The sequence below is a fragment of the Macaca thibetana genome, chromosome 13, assembly GCF_024542745.1.
Source record: "Macaca thibetana thibetana isolate TM-01 chromosome 13, ASM2454274v1, whole genome shotgun sequence".
Lineage (NCBI taxonomy): Eukaryota > Metazoa > Chordata > Mammalia > Primates > Cercopithecidae > Macaca > Macaca thibetana.
Window position 1 is genome coordinate 68,109,775 of NC_065590.1, and position 22,879 is coordinate 68,132,653.

Genomic DNA, 22,879 nt, shown 5'->3' on the forward strand with positions numbered 1-22,879 from the left:
ATTTATATGCTGGATTACATTTATTGATTTGCCTATGTTGAACCAGCCTTGCATCCCAGGGATGAAACCCACTTGATCATGGTGGATAAGCTTTTTGATGTGCTGCTGGATTTGGTTTGCCAGTATTTTACTGAGGATTTTTGCATCGATGTTCATCAGGGATATTGGTCTAAAATTCTCTTTTTTTGTTGTATCTCTGTCAGGCTTTGGTATTAGGATGATGTTGACCTCGTAAAATGAGTTAGGGAGGATTCCCTCTTTTTCTCTTGATTGGAATAGTTTCAGAAGGAATGGTACCAACTCCTCCTTGTACCTCTGGTAGAGTTCGGCTGTGAATCCGTCTGGTCCTGGACTTTTTTTGGTTGGTAGACTTTTTTTTTTTTTTTTTTTTTTTTTTGAGTCAGAGTCTCACTCTGTCGCCCAGGCTGGAGTGCAGTGGCGCGATCTCAGCTCACTGCAAGCTCCGCCTCCTGGGTTCACGCCATTGTCCTGCCTCAGCCTACCGAGTAGCTGGGACTACAGGCGCCCGCCACCACGCGTAGCTAATTTTTTGTATTTTTAGTGGAGACGGGGTTTCACCGTGTTAGCCAGGATATGGTTGGTAGGCTATTAATTATTGCCTCAATTTCAGATCCTGCTATTGGTCTATTCAGGGATTCAACTTCTTCCTGGTTTAGTCTTGGGACAGTGTAAGTGTCCAGGAAATTATCCATTTCTTCTAGGTTTTCTAGTTTACTTGCGTAGAGGTGTTTATAGTATTCTCTGATGGTAGTTTGTATTTCTGTGGGGTTGGTGGTGATATCCCCTTTATCATTTTTTATTGCATCTGTTTGATTCTTCTCTCTTTTCTTCTTTATTAGTCTTGCTAGTGGTCTATCAATTTTGTTGATCTTTTCAAAAAACCAGCTCCTGGTTTCATTGATATTTTTGGAGGGTTTTTGTGTCTCTGTCTCCTTCAGTTCTGCTCTGATCTTAGTTATTTCTTGCCTTCTGCTAGCTTTTGAATGTGTTTGCTCTTGCTTCTCTAGTTCTTTTAATTGTGATGTTAGGGTGTCAATTTTAGATCTTTCCTGCTTTCTCTTGTGGGCATTTAGTGCTATAAATTTCCCTCTACACACTGCTTTAAATGTGTCCCAGAGATTCTGGTATGTTGTTATCTTTGTTCTCATTGGTTTCAAAGAACATCTTTATTTCTGCTTTCATTTCGTTATGTACCCAGTAGTCATTCAGGAGCAGGCTGTTCAGTTTCCATGTAGTTGAGCGGTTTTGATTGAGTTTCTTAGTCCTGAGTTCTAGTTTGATTGCACTGTGGTCTGAGAGTTTGTTATAATTTCTGTTCTTTTACATTTGCTGAGGAGTGCTTTACTTCCAACTACGTGGTCAATTTTAGAATAAGTGTGATGTGGTGCTGAGAAGAATGTATATTCTGTTGCTTTGGGGTGGAGAGTTCTGTAGATGTCTATTAGGTCCGCTTGGTGCAGAGTTTAGTTCAGTTCCTGGATATCCTTGTTAACTTTCTGTCTCGTTGATCTGTCTAATGTTGACGTTGGGGTGTTAAAGTCTCCCATTATTATTGTATGGGAGTCTGAGTCTCTTTGTAAGTCTCTAAGGACTTGCTTTATGAATCTGGGTGCTCCTGTATTGGGTGCATATATATTTAGGATAGTTAGCTCTTCCTGATGAATTGATCCCTTTACCATTATGTCATGGCCTTCTTTGTCTCTTTTGATCTTTGATGGTTTAAAGTCTGTTTTATCAGAGACTAGGATTGCAACCCCTGCTTTTTTTTTGTTTTCCATTTGCTTAGTAGATCTTCCTCCATCCCTTTATTTTGAGCCTATGTGTGTCTCTGCGTGTGAGATGGGTCTCCTGAATACAGCAAACTGATGGGTCTTGACTCTTTATCCAATTTGCCAGTCTGTGTCTTTTAATTGGACCATTTAGTCCATTTTCATTTAAGGTTAATATTGTTATGTGTGAACTTGATCCTGTCATTATGATATTAGCTGGTTATTTTGCTTGCTAGTTGATGCAGTTTCTTCCTAGCATCGATGGACTTTACATTTTGACATGTTTTTGCAATGGCTGGTACCTGTTGTTCCTTTCCATGTTTAGTGCTTCCTTCAGGATCTCTTGTAGGGCAGGCCTGGTGGTGACAAAATCTCTAAGCATTTGCTTGTCTGTAAAGGATTTTATTTCTCCTTCACTTACGAAACTTAGTTTTGCTGGATATGAAATTCTGGGTTGAAAATTCTTTTCTTTAAGAATGTTGAATATTGGCCCCCACTCTTCCCACTCGGAGAGTTTCTGCTGAGAGATCTGCTGTTAGTCTGATGGGCTTCCCTTTGTGGGTGACCCGACCTTTCTCTCTGGCTGCCCTTAACATTGTTTCCTTCATTTCAACTTTGGTGAATCTGACAATTATGTGTCTTGGAGTTGCTCTTCTCGAGGAGTATCTTTGTGGCGTTCTCTGTATTTCCTGAACTTGAATGTTGGCCTGCCTTACTAGGTTGGGGAAGTTCTCCTGGATGATATCCTGCAGAGTGTTTTCCAACTTGGTTCCATTTTCCCCGTCACTTTCAGGCACACCAATCAGAGGTAGATTTGGTCTTTTCACATAATCCCATATTTCTTGGAGGTTTGTTCATTTCTTTTTACTCTTTTTTCTCTACACTTCTCATTTCATTTCATTCATTTGATCTTCAATCGCTGGTACTCTTTCTTCCAGTTGATCGAGTCAGTTACTGAAGCTTGTGCATTTGTCACGTAGTTCTCGTGTCATGGTTTTCATCTCTATCAGTTCTTTTAAGGTCTTCTCTGCATTGATTATTCTAGTTATCTGTTCATCCATTCTTTTTTCAGGGTTTTTAGTTTCTTTGTGCTGGTTACGTAGTTCCTCCTTCAGCTCTGAGAAGTTTGATCGACTAAAGCCTTCTCTCGACTCATCAAAGTCATTCTTCATCCAGCTTTGTTCCGTTGCTGGCGATGAGCTGCGTTCCTTTGGAGGTGGAGATGCGCTCTGATTTTTTGAATTTCCAGCTTTTCAGCACTGCTTTTTCCCCATCTTTGTGGTTTCATCTGCCTTTGGTCTTTGATGATGGTGACGTACTCATGGGTTTTAGTGTGGGTGTCCTTTCTGTTTGTTAGTTTTCTTTCTAACAGTCAGGACCCTCAGCTGTAGGTCTGTTGGAGTTTGCTTGAGGTCCACTCCAGACCTTGTTTGCCTGGGTATCAGCAGTGGAGGCTGCAGAAGATAGAATATTGCTGAACAGCGAGTGTTGCTTTCTGATTCTTGCTCTGGAAGCTTCGTCTCAGGGGTGTACCCTGCCGTGTGAGGTGTTAGGTGTCAATCTGCACCTAGTGTGGATGTCTCCCAGTTAGGCTACTCAGAGGTCAGGGACCCACTTGAGCAGGCAGTCTGTCCGTTCTCAGATCTCAACCTCCGTGCTGGGAGATCCACTGCTCTCTTCAAAGCTGTCAGACGGACAATTACCTCTGCTGAGGTTTCTGCTGCTTTTTGTTTAGCAATGCCCTGTCCCCATAGGAGGAGTCTACAGAGGCAGGCTGGCCTCCTTGAGCTGTGGTGGGCTCCACCCAATTCGAGCCTCCCGGCTGCTTTGTTTACCTACTTAAGCCTCAGCAATGGCGGGCTCCCCTCCTCCAGCCTTGCTGCCGCCTTTCAGTTAGATCTCAGACTGCTGTGCTAGCAATGAGGGAGGCTCCATGGGTGTGGGACCCTCTGGGCCAGGTGTGGGATATAATCACCTGGTGTGCCGTTTGCTAAGACCCTTGGTAAAGCGCAGTATTAGGGTGGGAGTGACCCGATTTTCCAGGTGTTGTGTGTCTCAATTTCCTCTGGCTAGGAAAAGGAATTCCCTTCCCCCTTGTGCTTCCCAGGTGAGGTGATGCCTTGCCCTGCTTCAGCTCTGGCTGGTGGGGCTGCACCCGAGGACCAGTGCCAACTGTCTGACACGCCCCAGTGAGATGAACCCGGTACCTCAGTTGAAAATGCAGAAATCACCTGTCTTCTGTGTCACTCACGCTGGGAGCTGGAGGCTGGAGCTGTTCCTATTCGGCCATCTTGGGTGGGCCCCGGAATTCACATTTTTAACAGAACATGCTGATGCTTTGGTTCATGGACCACTTCCTTCATGATCCCTATAACTGTCATAAAGAATTAGTGATATGCTGATATGTAGGAATTTCTACCTGATAAACATGACAACATTTTAGTTTATAGCTCATATTTGCATCTCTTCAATTTGCATATATTTATATATAAAGAGTGTTTATATAGTCATGGTTAGTGCCTAAATTTTGGGGTTTCTTTTAAAACTCTTGCCGTACATAAGGTCTACTTTTTTCTGTAGGCTTGTCTCCTGTCAGATCCTCATGAATTTCCTTGAGTTTAAGAAAATAATAGAGAATGTTACAGCTTAAAGAGATTTTGTAGATCATCCAATTGTCCCCACCCCTCATAGGGATTAGTTAAATCTCTTAATCCAAGATTGTGTAGCTAATTATTGGTAGGTATAGGTAGCTCTTAGGGAGTTTATTTCTGGCAGTTCTTTATATTTTTTGAAGAAAAGTATATGTATTTCAGCCAAGATATTTTTAGTGACTTTCAAATACAGATCTCTTTGGTAACATTTTATTAGGTAACAAATAAGCTTAAGATATTTGAAGTTACTTGATTCTGTGCTAAATGCTATTTGATTATTTTACAACAAAGTAATACATGAATTTAGTCCAATAAATAATTTTTAATGTGTTATAGGCATCTCTTTTATTCTGCTCTTAAAACATGTAAGGAAGAAGATAGTTGAAGAGTATGTGCTAGTGAGATGTGGCACAGATTTCCATTAATAAACTTATGTAAAATTGAGTAGAACGAACAGGTTGTTTCTTAGAGAAGTCTTAAGCCTATTAGAAAGTTTAGAGGGAATGATGAAGAAGGGATATGTAATAGTAAAAATAAAAGACTGTCCTCTTCCTTCTTTTAAAAATTTTATCTCTAGCCAATTCGGTAATAATTACCGACTTTTTAAAATCTCTTTTTCCTTAGCCCTTCACCTTAGTAGTTAATGAAGGTTTGTTTTTCTAAATTAGATGATCTGTGTTGTTTCTTTTATAAGAGGAATTTGGGTAGCCAAATAGCTCCACATAAACATCTAGCTTTTCAGGTGTCAACTGTAAAATGCATAGATAATGCTATTAAACACTAAAAATAGATTGAAAGCACTGTTGACTGACTTATCAAATTATTTCCTAATTGCCTTTGGTCAGCACATACCTAGACTTCTACATACCCAACAGTCTATTTCAACCATTCTGTAATGTTGCTAAAATAATCTTCCTGCTTCATTGTTAAAACTCTAATGATTCCTCTCTCTCCTCTTTGCACACAGCTCTATCCTATGTAAATTTCAGAATATGTGGAACTGAAATCGTTTTTATCTCAAAAACAAGTATTTCTATTAAGGCTTGGTGTGTTTTCATCATTTTAATTTTGACTAGAACAGAGAACTCTTTAGAGTAGGAAGTGCACTTCTGCCCCAGATTCAGGAGAATGAGGACTTATTTCAGTGTCTCAAACACAAACTTTTGAATGTAGCCTGCAGAACTCTGGTACTTGTGAGCCACATTCTGCCTGGCTGTTAGTTCTCCTGATAACCTAGGAAATGTGCCTTACCTTAGCTTTTCCTAACTGAATCTCTCATCTCTGAGCTAAGACTTTTCCCCTAGCTTAATCATAGTGTGTCTTCCTACAGGAAGCCTTTTCAGATTGACCTGTACCCATCCACCAGTCTTCCAGTAGTTTCTCAAACTGGAATCTCTAGATATTCTCAGGAGTCTGAGAATTCTCTGAGATTTAAACAGTTTTGTGGTTCTCTGTGTAGATGCAAACACCATACATCTGGTGTCTACTGGAGGGTGGAGTTGAAAATAATCATTGTGAAACAATGCCAGAATCTTTCTGAAACTTTTGCAAGCATCAAATTTGAACAGCTGGTTTACAACAGGTTTTTAAACCTCATTCAGTCTAACTGTATGAAGTGCCTTAGGTGGCTTTTATTGTAGCTGAGAGGAAGAATGAACAGGAGACTGAAGACACCACCCCCATTTTAACCTGGTTGGCCCTACTTTTATTTGTATTATATATTGTGGCTCAGTGAGGATTTCTCTTGGGAGCTTCTTCCCATCTAAAAGGTTTGAAAACCACTGGACTAAGAGGTTTATGGCTTGTGGTTTTGGTAGGGGAATAGGGAAAAGTAGCAATGTATCCTTATAAAGAAGCTGTATGTGACTAAGTTATTTGTAAATAGATTTTTCGTAGTTAACCCAACAAAGAGTCCTTAGAAATTGTTACTGGTAATTGAAAATGCTATTCCAGGGTTATGTTAGATTGGCAGATGGTAGTTCTCAAGTTTTTTGGTCTCAGGGCCCCTTCACAGTCTTTTTTTTTTTTTTTTTTTTTTTTTTTGAGACAGAGTCTTGCTCTGTTGCCCAGACAGGAGTACAGTGGTACGATCTTGGCTCACTGCAACCTCTGCCTCCTGTGTTCAAGCAGTTCTCTGCCTCAGCCTCCTGAGTAGCTGGGATTACAGGCACCTGCCACCACACCCAGCTAATTTTTTGTATATTTAGTAGAGACAGGGTTTCACCATCTTGGCCAGGCTGGTCTTGAACTCCTGACCTTGTGATCCACCCGCCTCGGCCTCCCAAAGAGCAGGGATTACAGGCGTGAGCTACCGCACCCGGCCTCCTTCACACTCTTAGAAAATTATCAAGACTCCCCAAAAGTACTGTTTGTATGCATTATACCCATCAATTTTTACATAAAAAATTTCAATTATTATTGGCTTATTTAAAAATAATGAATCCATTACATGTTAACAACAGTAACATTTTAAATATTAAGATAACAGTTTTCCAAGAAAGAAAAAAAAAAAAGAGAAAATAACTGTTTTCCAAAACAACAACAAAAAAATTAGCAAAGAGTGACATTGTTTAGTATTTTTGCAAATCTCTTAATAGTACAATCTGGATTCTCATTTTCTGTTTCTGCATTCAATCGGTTTGTGATACGCTGTTTTAGTTGAAATATATGAAGAAGAACTCAGCCTCCTACATACCAATATTTGAAAAGAGAAAAGGTATTTAACAACTTTTTCAGATATTACGAATACTGTATTTTTCTTTAATGTCAAACCCCACAAGTGGTAATTTCTTATAGGTTAATTACAACATGGAATCTGAAACTATAGCAATGAACTTTTTGTTCCTTACAGTAGAAGTAGCAATGCATCCTTATAAAGAGGCTGTAAAGGCCTTCCAATTGGCTTTCCATAATTGCCACTCCATCACACTCAAAAGTCAAAGTCCTTATGTGATATGGCCTCCTACTGTCTCTCTGATCTCATCTCCAACTCTGCTGACTCTGCTCTAGTCACACTGGTCTCCTTGCTGTTTGTTCCTCTAAACAATCTCCTGTCTCTGGGCTTTTGTGCTTGTCGTTCCCTCTCATTTCTTAACAAATAGATTCGATATTGTGTTAAATAATCTTAATTTAGTGAAGACCTACCAGAATATATTTGTTGAATGTGGAAATAATCTCTGAACAGAACTGCTTATATACTTGGCAATGGCATTGTAATCAGAAACACTTAACACTTTTATGTCAGACTCTGACCTTGTCATGTCTTGGTGGAAGTGAAAGTGTAAGTGGCACCAAGTCATTTGGATTGCCAGTCCTTTGCTACAGAGTACACAAATGTGCCTCCTCATTGCAATAACACTAGAAATTGTTTACTACTGTAGTTTCCTAAGAACTAACCACATAGATGATCATGCATTTTAGGAAAATATCATAGAAATAGGAAAGATTCTAACCCAGGTCTTAATTATTCACATATGGAAGAATGGCCTGTATATCTTCATTATTTGTGTAGGGGAAAATAGTGCTTATCTTTCGAAATCGTTGGAAGGTTAGAGATCCTTTTGTTAAATCATGTTAGTTTAAAAAAATGCATTTATGGCCGGGCGCGGTGGCTCAAGCCTGTAATCCCAGTACTTTGGGAGGCCGAGGCGGGTGGATCACGAAGTCAGGAGATCGAGACCATCCTGGCTAACATGGTGAAACCCCGTCTCTACTAAAAATACAAAAAACTAGCCGGGCGTGGTGGCGGGCGCCTGTAGTCCCAGCTACTCGGAGGCTGAGGCAGGAGAATGGCGTAAACCCGGGAGGCGGAGCTTGCAGTGAGCCGAGATCGGGCCGCTGCACTCCAGCCTGGGTGACACAGCGAGACTCCGTCTCAAAAAAAAAAAAAAAAAAAAAAAGCATTTATTTAAAAAAGTATTTCTATAGTATTAATAACTGATTTTTTGAAATCTTTGTACATGCTTAACGTGGCTTTTTAAGAGTCACAGTTTACCAAAGAAGTGATACTGCCTCATTAAAGTTCTGAAGTTAACATTGTAGCACTTTGATATTTAGAAGTAAATTGTCATTTTCATTTTAAACTTTAATTTGGGAATTTAAGTAATATGAAGTTTTTCTCAAATGCCTAGTTTGGAGAGACTATTTTTACAACTAAGAGCTTTCAAGTGGATTTAAATTTGTCTTGCTTTGAAGATACTTTATTTCATATCACATGTTCAGATTTCTTTTAGTTTTGTAAAATTTCAAGTTGCTTTTTCTTGAATTATAAATTTATTTGGTGTGTTTTGGTTTTTAATCATTTCATTTATTCATTCAACCCACCAACAGAAATGCCAAGCAGTGTTCTAGATATCAGGAGAGAGCGGGTGATGAGACAAAGTCTCTTACATTCTAGCAGGAGAAAGCAGACAAATAGACAAAGAAATACTGTAGTTTTAGATAACAGTAAGTAGAATCAAGAAAATAAAGCAGGTTGTGATAAGTAGGGTCTGAGAGGCAGGAGAGTGGGGGTACTCTTAAAAACATAATGGTCGAGGACAGCCTCTCTGAGGAGGTGACATTGGAGAAGAGACTAGAATGTTCAGAAGCAGCCAGTAATGCAGAGACTCTGGTGGAGGAACACCCTAGAAGAGGGTAGTTAGTGTAAGACCTTGAAGCAAGACAAGCTTGGGGTATGCAAGAAACATCAAGACAAGCAGTATGTGCAGTAAGCCGTGATCCTCCCACTACACTCCAGCCTGGGTGAAAGAGAAGACCCTGTCTCCAAAAAGAAAAAAGAAAAAAAGCAACCAGTATGACTAGAGTATAGCGTATGTGAAGAAGAGTGAGAAAAGTTACGTTTGGAGAGATAGGAACCACTTCATGTAGGGCTTTAGCACTAGTGATAGTAGAACACTCGAGGATTTTAGGCGAAGGAGTGACATAATCAAACTTAAGTTAAAATATTAATTATGGTCAATTTGTGAAGAAAAACAGACTTTTGTGGGGATAATAATGAAGCAAAGTGACTATTTTAGAGAAAAGAGGTGATGGCAGTATGAGCTAGTAGTGTAGGTAGTGAGAAATGATCATAATTGGGCTATGTTGTGTCCATTGGAGTAAACCATTAGGAGAGAATGATGACTTGGAAGTTAAATGAAGGAGTGGCAAGAAAGTGAAAGTGGTCAACTGTCATACTGCCAGGAGGTCAGATGAGATGCATACAGGGATTTAGTCCTGGCCATATTATAGAATGGCATCTCCTGGTGACCATGACAGCCCTGGGTGGAGAAGCCTGGGGGGCTGGTATAGAAAAGGTGACTGTGGAGATCCTTTTGAGGAATCTACCTCTGAAAGGCAAAGAATGTCGTGAATACTGGGGGACATGAGGAAAAGGAAAGCTTTTTTTTTCCTTCTTGTTTTTTTGAGTGCTTTTATATGCCAGTAGGAGTGATCCAGTTATGTTTAAGTTCATTTTTTTGTTCAGGAATAAGGAGAGGATTTCCTGAGCTAAAACAGTAGAAAAAAGGAGTTGGAAAAGAGTTAAGGGGCTTATAGATGATTATTTATACCTATGGGAAAGTTGAACTTTCCATTTGGATTCACAGGTGGAACATCAGGAGTTGAACACACTGCATATGTAATTTCATTCACTTATTCAAAGTGTAGTGAGCTTCCACTCAAGTACCAGGAACTAGGGTACAAAGGTAAGACATGCTCACTACCCTCAAGGAGGTAAAAATCCAGCAAATAGACAGATGTGTATACTCTCGCTGCACAAAGGACATTCCTCAGACCAGCAGTGTTGGCCTCACCTGAGAGGTTGATAAAAATACCAAATGCTCGGCCAGGCACAGGGGCTCACGCCTGTAATACCAGCCCTTTGGCAGGCCGAGGCAGGTGGATCACCTAAAGTCAGGAATTCGAGACTAACCTGACCAATATGGTGAAACCCCGTCTCTACTAAAAATACAAAAATTAGCTGGGCATGGTGGCGTGCACCTGTAGTCCCAGTTACTCGGGAGGCTGAGACAGGAGAATCACTTGAACCCTGGACGCGGAGGTTGCAGTGAGCCAAAATCGCACCACTGTACTCCAGCCTGGGTGACAGAGTGAGACTCTGTCTCAAAAAAACAAAACAACAAAAAATGCTCTACCCAAGAACTACTGAATTGGAAGCTGTATTTTTAACAAAATTTCTAGGTGATTTAAGTTTGAAAAGCACTGATATACATAAACTATACATTAAAAAGATGCGATAAGCACTAAAGTTGTTTTGTTTTGTTTTTGGAGACAGAGTCTTGCTCTGTCGCCCAGGCTGGAGTGCAATGGCACAATCTGGGCTCACTGCAACCTCCATCTCCCAGGTTCAAGCAATTCTCCTGCCTCAGCTTCTCTAGTAGCTGGGATTACAGGCACCTGCCACCATGCCTGGCTAATTTTTGTATTTTTAGTAGAGATAGGGTTTTGCCATGTTCGCCAGACTGGTCTCGAACTCCTGACCTCAGGCGATCCGCCCACCTCGGCCTCCCAAAGTGTTGGGATTACAGGCATGAGCCACCACACTAGGCCTGCTAAAGATTCTTTTTTTTTTTTTTTTTGAGACGGAGTCTCGCTCTGTCGCCCAGGCTGGAGTGCAGTGACCAGATCTCGGCTCACTGCAAGCTCCGCCTCCCGGGTTTACGCCATTCTCCTGCCTCAGCCTCCCGAGTAGCTGGGACTACAGGCGCCCGCCACCTCACCCGGCTAGTTTTTTTGTACTTTTTAGTAGAGACGGGGTTTCACCGTGTTCGCCAGGATGGTCTCGATCTCCTGACCTCGTGATCCGCCCGTCTCGGCCTCCCAAAGTGCTGGGATTACAGGCTTGAGCCACCGCGCCCAGCCTAAAGATTCTTATAAACAAAAAATACTGTGTGTAAGAGCTCAATTACTGTGTCAGCCATCCCCCAGCCCCCCAAAAGAAGAAAAATGATCATAGAGGAAGAAGTTCCCTGGATTGGCATATTAAAAGGTGCTTGATAAGAGTTTGTTGAACTAAACTAGCCCTAGGCGCTACCATTTGAAGATGAATTATTTGCTATTTAGTAGTCTGCATTTAGTGTTTATGCACAGAGTGGTTTTGTTTTTTTTTTTTTTTTTTTTTTTTTTTTTTTGAGATAGGGTCTCACTCTGTTGCCCAGACTGGAGTGCAGTGGTGTGATCTCAGCTCACTACAACCTCTGCCTCCCAGGCTTAAGTGATTCTCCTGCCACAGCCTCCCAAGTAGCTGGGATTACAAGCGCATGCCACCACACCTGGCTAATTTTTTTTTGTTTTTTTTTTGTATTTTTAGTAGAGACTGAGTTTCACCATGTTGTCCAGGCTGGTCTCGAACTCCTGACCTCAAATGATCCACCTTCCTTGGCCTCCCAAAGTACTGGGATTACAGGCGTGAGCCGCTTCGCCTGGACCAGAGGTTTTATAAATAGATTATTTCAATAAAAAGAGTGAGACTCAGATCTCAGAAAGAGAGGATAAATGAAAGCCAAGATTACATCAGTTGATTGACTATACTAGTGCCATGAACATGGGAAGTGTTAGGATATAAAGATAAGTGAGACAGTCACTGCCCTCTAGTAGGAGACTCAAGGACATGTTTTTTTACTTTTTGGGTTATAATCCAATAGTATTGCTACTTATTTTGTTGTGTAAATTGTTGCAGCTTTGGTCATTGGGAGCTTTTTTAGGTTGGCTTCTTTTCTTTTCTTTCTTTTTTTTTTTTTTTAAGACAGAGCCTTATTCTGTTGCCTAGGCTGGAGTGCCGTGGTGCAATGGCTCACTGCAACCTCCACCTCCCAGGTTCAAGCAATTCTCGTGCTTCAGCCTCCCGAGTAGCTGGGATTACAGGTGTGTGCCACTATGCCTAGCTAATTTTTTGTATTTTTAGTAGAGATGGGGTTTCACCATGTTGGCCGGTCTAGTCTTGAACTCCTGACCTCCGGGTGATGTGCCCATGTTGGCCAGGGATGGCCAAGGTGCTGGGATTACAGGTATGGGCCACTGTGCTGGGCCAGGTTGGCTACTTTTGAACACTACTTTATGAGTCAACTTTCTTGCTCATTTCTTCCCTATTTTGAGGGCTGCCTAATATTGGATCAGTGTTTTATGAAGAATGTGATATCTTTACTGGCCACTCTATCAGTATCACGAGAGATGTTTTGTTTTGTTTTGTAAAGGCACATTCATCATTAGTGAAATGGAAATGAAAACCACAGTGAGATACCACTTCATACCAATTAGGGTGGCTACTATTTAAAATAAAAAACCAAAAACGAAAACCAAAGGACAACCACAAGGATGTAAAGAAATTGGAAACTTTGTGCATTGTTGGTGGGAATCTAAAATGGTATAGCTTCTGTAAAAAACAATATGGCAGTTCATCAGAAAACTAACCATAGAATTACCGTATGATCTAGTAATTCCACTTCTAGCTCTGTACTCCAAATAATTGAAAGCAGGGATTTGAACAGATATTTGTACGCCAGTGTTTACAGGCAGCACTTTTCACAATAGCCAAAAGGTAGAAACAAACCACATGTCAGTTACCAGATGAATAGATAAATAAAATGTAGTATATACATACATGTAATAGAATATTATTCAGCCCTAGAAAGGAATGTAATTCTGGTGCTGCAGCATGGGCGAACCTTGAAAACATTTTACCAAGTGAAAAGAAGCCAAAAACAAAAGGACAAATATTACATGATTTCACTTCTAAGATACCTAGAATAGTTCAGTTCATAGAGACAGAAAGTAGAATGGTAGTTTCCAGAGCCTGCAGGGAGGAGGAATTGGGGATTTATTGTTTAATTGGTACAGAGTTCCAGGCCAAGATGATGAAAAAGTTCTGGAGATGGATAGTAGTGATGGTTGCACAACAATGCTACTGAATTGTGCATGTAGAAATGGTTAAATGGTAAATTTTGTGTTGTGTGTATTTTACCACAATTGAAAAAAAAAAAAAGTCACTTCCTTGGCTCCATCCCAGGCATACTAAAGTAGAATTTCTATTGGTGGGGCCTAGAATGCTGCATTAAAAAAAAAAAAAAAAAAAATCCTTTTCAGTTTATTGTTATGCATGGTTTAAGAACCACTGATACATGGGATTATCTGATGGAAAGTGGGGTAAACTGGATTTTGTTGGTATATCTTTAAAGAGAAATTTATCAGATTGATGAGTTAAAGTATAATCATCTAAGTTTTTATGTTTAATTCAGCTGTTAATATTTATACCTTACTTCATGTGGTTAATGTGAGTAAGGACTACTAATAATTATTTAGCATTCTACCACATTTTAAAGCACTTTCGGCTGGGTGCAGTGACTCATGCCTGTGATCCCAGCACTTTGGGAAGCCAAGGCCGGAGCATCACTTGAGCCCAGGAGTTCAAGACCAGCCTGGGCAATGTGGCTAAGCCCCATCTCTACAAAAAAATTAAAAATTAGCTGGGCATGGTGGCATGCACCTGTAGTCCCAGTTACTCCAGAGGCTGAGGTGGGAGGACCTCTTGATCCTGGGAGGAGAGGGGAGGCAAAGGTTGCAGTGAACCAAAATTGCATACTGCACTCCAACCTGGGTGACAGAGTGAGACTCTGTCTCAAAAATAAAATAAAGCACTTTCTGACATGTTATCTCATTTGATCATCATGTTATCCTCTGGTGGTGATAATTGCCATTTTCAGGTGAGACGCTTGAGACTTTGGAGATTTAATGAGTTGCCTAAGATTATACAGATAAAGTCAGACGTCCAAGACAGATCTGATTACAACTCCTCTTAGCAGTCTCCAAGAAAAGAGCAGGTGTTATTGAGGCCATTGTAAATATTCTGTTTAATTGTTTTGCCACCCCAAAAATGTAAAATTGCTAAGTTAGTCATGAACCATAGACTTAAGACGACTTTATTTTGTAAACATGACTGTTAAATGACAGTGCCACTGTTCTTGCCATGTTGGCAGTGGTTAATATTTACAAAACTAAGATACTTTATTCTGTCTAAGAAAGTATTCTTATGAAGTATTACTATGTGAATACTTAATAAAATACTAAATAATGTGATTTATCTGGAAATCTAAAGCAGATATGTGAGTCTGTGGAATTGTTTTTCTTCTCTTCCCTTGCATTGAAGCGGCTTCTATACCCAACCATTTGTGCATAATAGTATAATTTTCAAAAACTGTCACCAGATGCAGTGGCTCATGCCTGTAATCCCAGCACTTTGGGAGGCTGAGGTGGGTGGATCACCTGAGGTCAGGAGTTCAAGACCAGCCTGGCCAAATTGGCGAAATACCGTTTCTACTAAAAATACAAAAATTAGCCAGGCATGGTGGCGGGTGCCTGTAATTCCAGTTACTTGGGAGGCTGAGGCAGGAGAATCGCTTAAACCGGGGAGGCAGAGGTTGCAGTGAGCTGAGATCGTGCCATTGCACTCCAGTCTGGGCAACAGAATGAGACTCTGTCTCAAAAAAAAAAAAAAAAAAAAAAAAACACACAACCGTGACTATTTCCCTTTTGAAGAATGTATTTGTCACAGTTGAGCCCAGGAGTCAACAGACTCCTGTCCTTTCCTAGGACATCCAGCCATGTTTTAGTAAAGTAGAAAGATGTGGGGAAAAGCCATTTCTAGTGTTCCTGTTTTACACTAATTTTCCTCTAGCTTTCCTGTCTACCAACATGGAATTGTCAGGGAAGGGCATTTTTATTTTATAGTGATTTAATATCTAATCACTTCTTATTTTGATAGGACAGGGCATTATATGATAAAATTATTAAAAACGTAATCCAGACTTGCTTCCCAATATGTAGTATGTTAAACTGCCTGTTTGCTAATTGCATGTCTCAAAGATCTCAAGCATAATGGAGTCCAGAACTCTTGATCTCTTGTTCCCTCTCCCACTTATGAAAACATCTGCTCATCTTACAGTATTCCTTATCCTAGTATATGCACCTGTATCTGGTCAGTGATCTGGGCCCTATCTCTTAATTTCATTTCCTTCACTCTCCCCTTCACTTGTATACAGTCTGCTTCCTTTGCCTAGAATGTTATCCCTCTCACTTCACCAATACACTTTTCACCTAAATTCTGCTCACCCTTCAGCTTTCAGCTATAATCTTTTCCAGAACCACTAGGTTAACTTAGGCGGCCATTTAGTAGCCTCATGGTATCCTGTACTTTAACAAGAACATCAATAATAGCTACAGGTAACATTTATTAAAGACTGACAATATATTGGTATGTAATATTACCAGAAGGAGTAATTTGCCCAGGGTTACACTCTGGTAATTGAAAGAACAAATATTTTAATGTAGACAATGTAGCTCACACTTAACCTTCTTATACTACTCTGCCTCTTACATAGTTATACTTTTGTTTATTATTATGTTTAAATAAATTGTTTGTTTGATGGTCTAGTTCCCCTATTGTACTTCTAAGCTCCTTGAGGGTGGGGGTTGTGTCTCTTATACTATCTGTTGAATGTGTGCATGTATCATATTTGGGATGTAGCCTTTCCATTACTCAGAAAGTCTGAAAAATTGATAAAATTCGTAGGTGGAATTCACAGATGACATTGACCATTTTATTGTCTAGAAATGATAGTTTCTGTAAATGTGAAGAAATCTGTTTAGTTCATCTAGTAAATCAGTTTGCTGTGAAGTGGTCATATATCAAGGAATCTGATTTATTTGGAGAAGTTTGAATTTGAAAAGTTTTTTTCGTTGCTTGTTATGGCTTTGGTTTCCTGGAAACTAGAATCTACTGCTTAGAGGTTATGAGCAAATTAATTGGTGAAGATAGTAGAAAGACACTTGGATCACAGTTGCCATCTCTTGGCATTTTAAGGAAGACTGCCAATGATAGGCAGTAGACATACATCACATGTATTGTGAATTGCCATTCCAGCTTTAAATATACCTCTTAGAATGTGATTGAAACTTAAAATAGGGTAGGATAACTGCCCCTGCCTGGAATCCCAATACTTTGGGAGGCTGAGAGAGAAGGATCACTGGAGCCCAGGAGTTTGAGACCATCCTCAGCAACATAGTAAGACACCCATTTCTACAAAAAAATGAAAAAATTAGCTGAGCATGGTGGTGTATGCCTGTAGTCCCAGCTTCTCAGGAGGCTGAGGTGGGAGAATCACTTGGGCCCAAGAGGTCAAGGCTGCAGTGAGCTGTGAACACGCCACTGCAGTCCAGCCTCGTGACAGAGTAAGACCCTGTCTCAAATAAATAAATAAATAAAAATAAAAATAGGATAAGATAGATGGGAACACTAGCAGAGAAAAACACTGGGAATTTGATAAAGCACCCCATCTGTGTCAGGACATCATTGATACAGGGATACATGCCACTTTTGGAAGATAAAGAGCATAGTTGAAGAGGAACTAAAAAACCATCAGAGACTCTTCTTGAGTCAGTTCCTTGCTTTATTGGTGGGAACTCTGTTATCACATAGTAATATTTTTAAAAAGTTGTTTAGGAAGGTCATACTGTTTTTAAAGCAAAACATATGAAAAATGATATGAATTTAGCACTTGACACATGTTTGGAATTTGATGTGTGTAGTTATTTTCTGTGGGAAAGGACTTTAAATATATCTTTCCCATGGTTAATATATACACTGGCGTAAACTACATACCAATGAAAATTTTTATTAATTTATATTTTATTTTATATACACATAGACATAAATGTTATAAATGTGCTTAAATATGAGTAATTTTTAGTACAGCTTTAGGGGAGGAATGATTCATTCTTTCCCCCTTTTCTATTCACATCCCTGCCTTGCCCAGGACCATTTATAACCCATGTTGACAACAAAGGTTATATTCTTCCATATTTCTCTCCATGCTGTCATGCTCGTGTGTAAATATGTACTTAATTTATAATTACACATACACGTGTATATATGTATATGTGGGTTTTTTTTTTTGAGAATTCCCTGTATTTTACGTTTTTTGTGTGAGTTTTCTCACTTAAGAATACCTCACTTAGCAGGGCGGTGGCTCACGCCTGTTGTAATCCCAGCACTTTGGGAGGCCGAGGTAGGTGGATCACGAGGTCAGGAGATTTGAGATCATCCTGGCTAACATGGTGAAACCCCGTCTCTACTAAAAATACAAAAAATTAGCCAGGCATGGTGGAGGGTGCCTGTAGTCCCAGCTACTTGGGAGGCTGAGGCAGGAGGATGGCGTGAACCCGGGAGGCGGAGCTTGCAGTGAGCTGAGATCGTGCCACTGCACTCCAGCCTAGGTGACAGAGCGAGACTCCATCTCAAAAAAAAAAAAAAAAAAAAAAAAACACCTCACTTAATAGCTCTAATTTGTTCTTTTTCATGGCTACATATATAGTTGTATTAGTTTGCTAGGGGTGCCATAACAGAGTACCACAGACTGAGTGGCTTAAACAACAGCAATTAATTTTCTCACAGTTTTGGAGGCTAGAAGCCCAAGATGAAGATATTGGTGGGTTGTTTTTTTCTGAGGCCTTTCTCCTTGGCTTAGAGATGGCTGTCTTCTCCCTGTTTCTTCACATGGTCTTTCTTCTGTATTCAAATTTCCTCCTCTTATTAAGGATGCCAGTCTTGAACTGGATTCAGGCCTACCCTAATGACCTCATTTTAACTTAATTACCTCTTTAAAGACTTTATCTCAAAATACATTCACATTTTGAGGTGCTGGGGCTTAGGACTTCATATGAATTTTGGAGGGACACTATTTAGCCCATAATAATCATATTCCACAATGTATCCAACCATTCCCTTACTGGTGGTCATTTATATTATTTCTGTTTTTTGCCACTATGCAATAAAATCTTTGTATGTATACCCTTTTATTTTTACAGGATAAATTCCCAAAAGTGGATTTTCTAGGCAAAGGGGATATTTTTAATTTCGATAGTGGTTGCCAGATTACTTTTCAAAAAGTCTATCAGTTAGCATTTCTACTTGTAAGGTATGAGAATAAACTTTTTCCAAGAACAGTCTATATTCAGGATCCCTCTTCCCTTCTTCCTCCTACCATCTATTCCTTAACTGCTTATAATTTGGGTTTTGCTCCAGCTACTCTATTCATATTCCTCTCTCAAAGGCCACTAATTCTGTGCTATTGCTACATTAATTGTTTAAAAATACTCTGTTGGTGTTTTGCAACATTTGAAGCTCCTGGAGACTGGCTTTTGTGTATTACTTCTTCTGACTTCCTTAAGAATATACCCTAACCACCATTTCCTGATTCTTTTGCCTCATCTTCATCTGCTTGCTGCTTGGATGTAGGTGTGTCCCAAGATTCCATTCTGCTTTAAATTGCTCCTGTCCACCTTGGACTGGGAGATTTTTATCTACTTGTACTATTTCTATTACCTGTGTCAAAGTTAATCATCTGAATTGGGTCATTTTTGTCATACCCAACTAAATCAGTAGAGCGGCCAAGGGGAAAAAGTGTTCAGGGTCTGTAGCATTGCTCTAGAAATGTAATTCTCTGCAAGTCCACCGCTAAAACTGCCTATTTATATAAACAAAAACCAGTTTTGTCTACGTCTGCTGAGATAACTTGCTACAACTCTGGGACTAATTTTGCTCACCAACTGGAGTTTGCCAGCTCCCCAAAGCCTTACTAATACCAATAAACTTTCTATGAAGACCACATAGAACATTTCTTCCTCTTTATAAAACCCCCAACCATGTCTTTGTTGTTTGGACATACTGAAGACCACCCAGTCTACATCTATGCCCCAAATTACAATTCTTTCTTCCCAAATAAAATGTTAAATTTGGAGGTTTGTATCTACATTTTTATTTGGACTTTGACACCTGTGGGTGACTGGATGAATCCCAGATCCATATTTTTGGCCTTAAGCTCTCTTTTTTTAAAAAATTAAAAAATAATAATAATGGAATGCTTCACAAATATATATGTCATCTTTGCGCAGGAGCCATCCTAATCTCTGTATCATTTTGTTTTCAGTATACGTGCTGCTGAAGCAAGCACTAAGCTCTTTTTTGAGCCTCAGACATAGCTAGATTTCAACCTGTACTCAAATAAATTTAAAGTAAAATTTGATTATTACTGTAAGATACCTCTGTGGGGATAGCTACTGGGTACAAAAAGTAATTAGAATGAACAAGACCTAGTATTTGATAGCACAACAGGGTGACTAGTCAGTAGTAATTTAATTGTACATTTTAAAATAACTGAAAGTATAATTGGATTGTTTGTAGCACAAAGGGTAAATGCTTGAGGGAATGGATACCCCATTTACCATGATGTAACTATTATGCGTTACATATCTGTGTCAGGTGTCTTGTGTACCCCATAAATATACGCACCTGTGTACCCACAAATTTTTTTAAAAATTGGTTTTATCAAAAAGGTTGAATAAGCAAATTTTTATAAAAATATTTACCAATATTTAATAACTATGAGTTTTTTTTTTTGTTTTTTTTTTGAGACAGAGTCTTGCTCTGTCGGCCAGGCTGGAGTGCAGTGGCGCTTATTGCAACCTCTGCCTCCTGGGTTCAAGTGATTCTCCTGCCTCAGACTTCCAAGCAGCTGGGATTACAGGCACCTGCCACCACGCCTGGCTAATTTTTGTATTTTTAGTAGAGACAGGGTTTCGCCATGTTGGCCAGGCTGGTCTCAAACTCCTAACCTTAGATAATCCACCTGCCTTGGTCTCCCAGAGTGCTGGGATTACAGGTGTAAGCTACCGTGCTTGGCAAATTTTCTTTTTCTTTTTTTTTCCAAGGACAGAGTCTCACTCTGTCGCCCAAGGTAGAATGCAGTGGCGCGATCTCGGCTCACTGCAGCCTCTGCCTCCAGGGTTCAAGTGATTCTGCTGCCTCAGCCTCCCAAGAAGCTGGGATTACAGCTGCACATTGTCATGGCTGGCTAATTTTTGTATTTTTATTAGAGACGGGGTTTCACCATGTTGGCCAGGCTGGTCTCAAACTCCTGACCTCCAGTGATCCGCCCGCCTACACTTCCCAAAGTGCTGGGATTGAGGCCTGAACCACTACAACCAGCCACTATGAACATTCTTTACTAATAAATAAGCACCATCCTGCATTACAGCTACAAAAATTATTTTTTGTTCTTGTTTTCGAGACAGGTCTGAGTAGCTGGGACCACCCATGCCCAGTTAATTTTTTGGTTATTTTTTTGGAGAGACAAGGTCTCACTGTGTTGCCCAGGTAGGTCTTGAACTCCTCAGCTCAACCAATATACCTGCCTCAGCCTTCCAAAGTGCTGGTACTATACCCGTGAGCCACTGTTCCTGGCCTCACAAAAATTATTTTGTAGGTTGTATTTTAGCTAGCCTATCACAATTCTTCCAAATTTTTAAATGGTTTCTGTTGCTTATAAAATATTCTCTATTGATAGCCAACAAATTCTAATTTGGTTATTACTAGGCTATCAGTACAAAAACAAAATTGCAGTTAAAAACTTGTAAAATCTCATATGCCTAAATACCAGGACCGGGTTTATAGTTGTATCAATTTATTTGTTTTTCTTAATACTCAGCATCCAAATTAAAAAGAGGAGTATTTTTGTGTACTTTAAAAAGTGGTATACTATTGGCCAGGTGCTGCTGGTGGCTTATGCCTGTAATCCTAGCACTTTGGGAGGCCGAGGCAGGTGGATCACGAGGTCAAGAAGTTGAGACCATCCTGGCTAACATGGTGAAACCCTGTCTCTACTAAAAATACAGAAAAAATGAGCCGGGCGTGGTGGCAGGCACCTGTAGTCCCAGCTACTTGGGAGGCTGAGGCAGGAGAATGGTGTGAACCCCGGAAGTGGAGCTTGCAGTGAGCCGAGATGGTGCGACTGCACTCCAGCCTGGGCGACAGAGTGAGACTCTGTCTCAAACAAAAAAAAAGTGATATACTATTTGTATTTTGTAACATTCATTGAAGAAAACACTTAAGACTTTCAAAACTAGAATAATAATATTTTAATTTCTTAAAGCTTTGAAATACATGTTTAAGCCGGACGCGGTGGCTCAAGTCTGTAATCCCAGCACTTTGGGAGGCCGAGACGGGCGGATCACGAGGTCAGGAGGTCAAGACCATCCTGGCTAACACGGTGAAACCCCGTCTCTACTAAAAAATACAAAAAACTAGCCAGGCGAGGTGGCGAGCGCCTGTAGTCCCAGCTACTTGGGAGGCTGAGGCAGGAGAATGGCGTGAACCCAGGAGGCGGAGCTTGCAGTGAGCTGAGATCCGGCCACTGCACTCCAGCCCGGGCAACAGAGCAAGACTCTGTCTCAAAAAAAAAAAAAAAAAAAAAAAAAAAAAAAAAGAAATATACATTTAAGAGTGCATATAACTTCAGTTTAAATGTTCATTTTAAATCAGGGGTCCCCAACCCTTAGGCTACAGACTGATACTGGTCCATGGCATGTTAGGAACCAGGCCGCACTGCAGGAGGTGAGCAATGGGTAGGTGAGCAAAGCTTCATCTGTATTTACAGCCACTCACCATCACTTGCATTACCGCCAGAACTCCACCTCTTTTCAGATCAGTGGAGGCATTCAATTCTCAGGAGCACGATCCCCATTATGAACTGTGCATGTGAGGCATCTAGGTTGCACACTCCTTACCAGAATCTAATGCCTGATGATCTGTCACTGTCTCCCATCCCCCCATACGGGACCGTCTAGTTGCAGAAAAACAAGCTCAGGGCTCCCATTGGTTCTACATTATGGTGAGTTGTATAATTATTTTATTACATATTACAATGTAATAATAGAAATAAAGTAAACAATAAATGTAATGCACTTGAATCGTCCTGAAACCATCCTGCCCATCCGAGTGTGTGGAAAAGTTGTCTTGCCCAGAACTGGTCCTGGTGCCAAAACGGTTGGGGACCACTGACTTTACGCATGCTTCCCCACCCACCGTCCCCAAGTCTGTAGAAAAATTGTCTTCCACAAAACCAGTCCGTGGTGCCAAGAAGGTTGGAGACCACTGGTTTAAATAATAATGAAATGAACGTGTATGTACCTAACATACAGGTTAAAAAATGAAGTATTTCTGGCCAGGCACAGTGGTTCACGCCTGTAATCCCAGCACTTTGGGAGGCCAAGGCAGGCAGATCACGAGGTCAGGAGTTTGAGACCAGCCTGACCAACATGGTAAAACTCTGTCTCTACTAAAAATGCAAAAATTAGCCGGGCATGGTGGCACATGCCTGTAATCCCAGCTACTCAGGAGGCTGAGGCAAGAGAATCGCTTGAACTCAGGAGGTGGAGGTTGCAGTGAGCCGAGATTGCACCACTGCACTCCAGTCTGGGCTGGGCAACAGAGTGAGACTCCGTCTCAAAAAAAAAAAAAAAAAAGTATTTCTGATATTTTTAAAGGCTTCTGTAGTTTCCTAACTGGTTGCATCTTCTTTCCCCTCCCCTGGAGGTAATAGCTGAGTT

At 40.4% G+C, this 22,879-nt stretch overlaps 1 protein-coding gene and 1 non-coding gene across 3 annotated transcripts in view; one reads left to right on the forward strand and one right to left on the reverse strand.

The window, feature by feature from the left end:
* SOS1 (SOS Ras/Rac guanine nucleotide exchange factor 1) overlaps positions 1-22,879 on the forward strand; it is a 147,814-nt gene that overhangs the window by 24,383 nt on the left and 100,552 nt on the right. The window lies entirely within an intron of this gene.
* On the reverse strand, positions 19,343-19,446 carry LOC126934510 (U6 spliceosomal RNA). Its single transcript, XR_007718977.1, has one exon. It is a non-coding gene; the product is annotated as a U6 spliceosomal RNA (small nuclear RNA).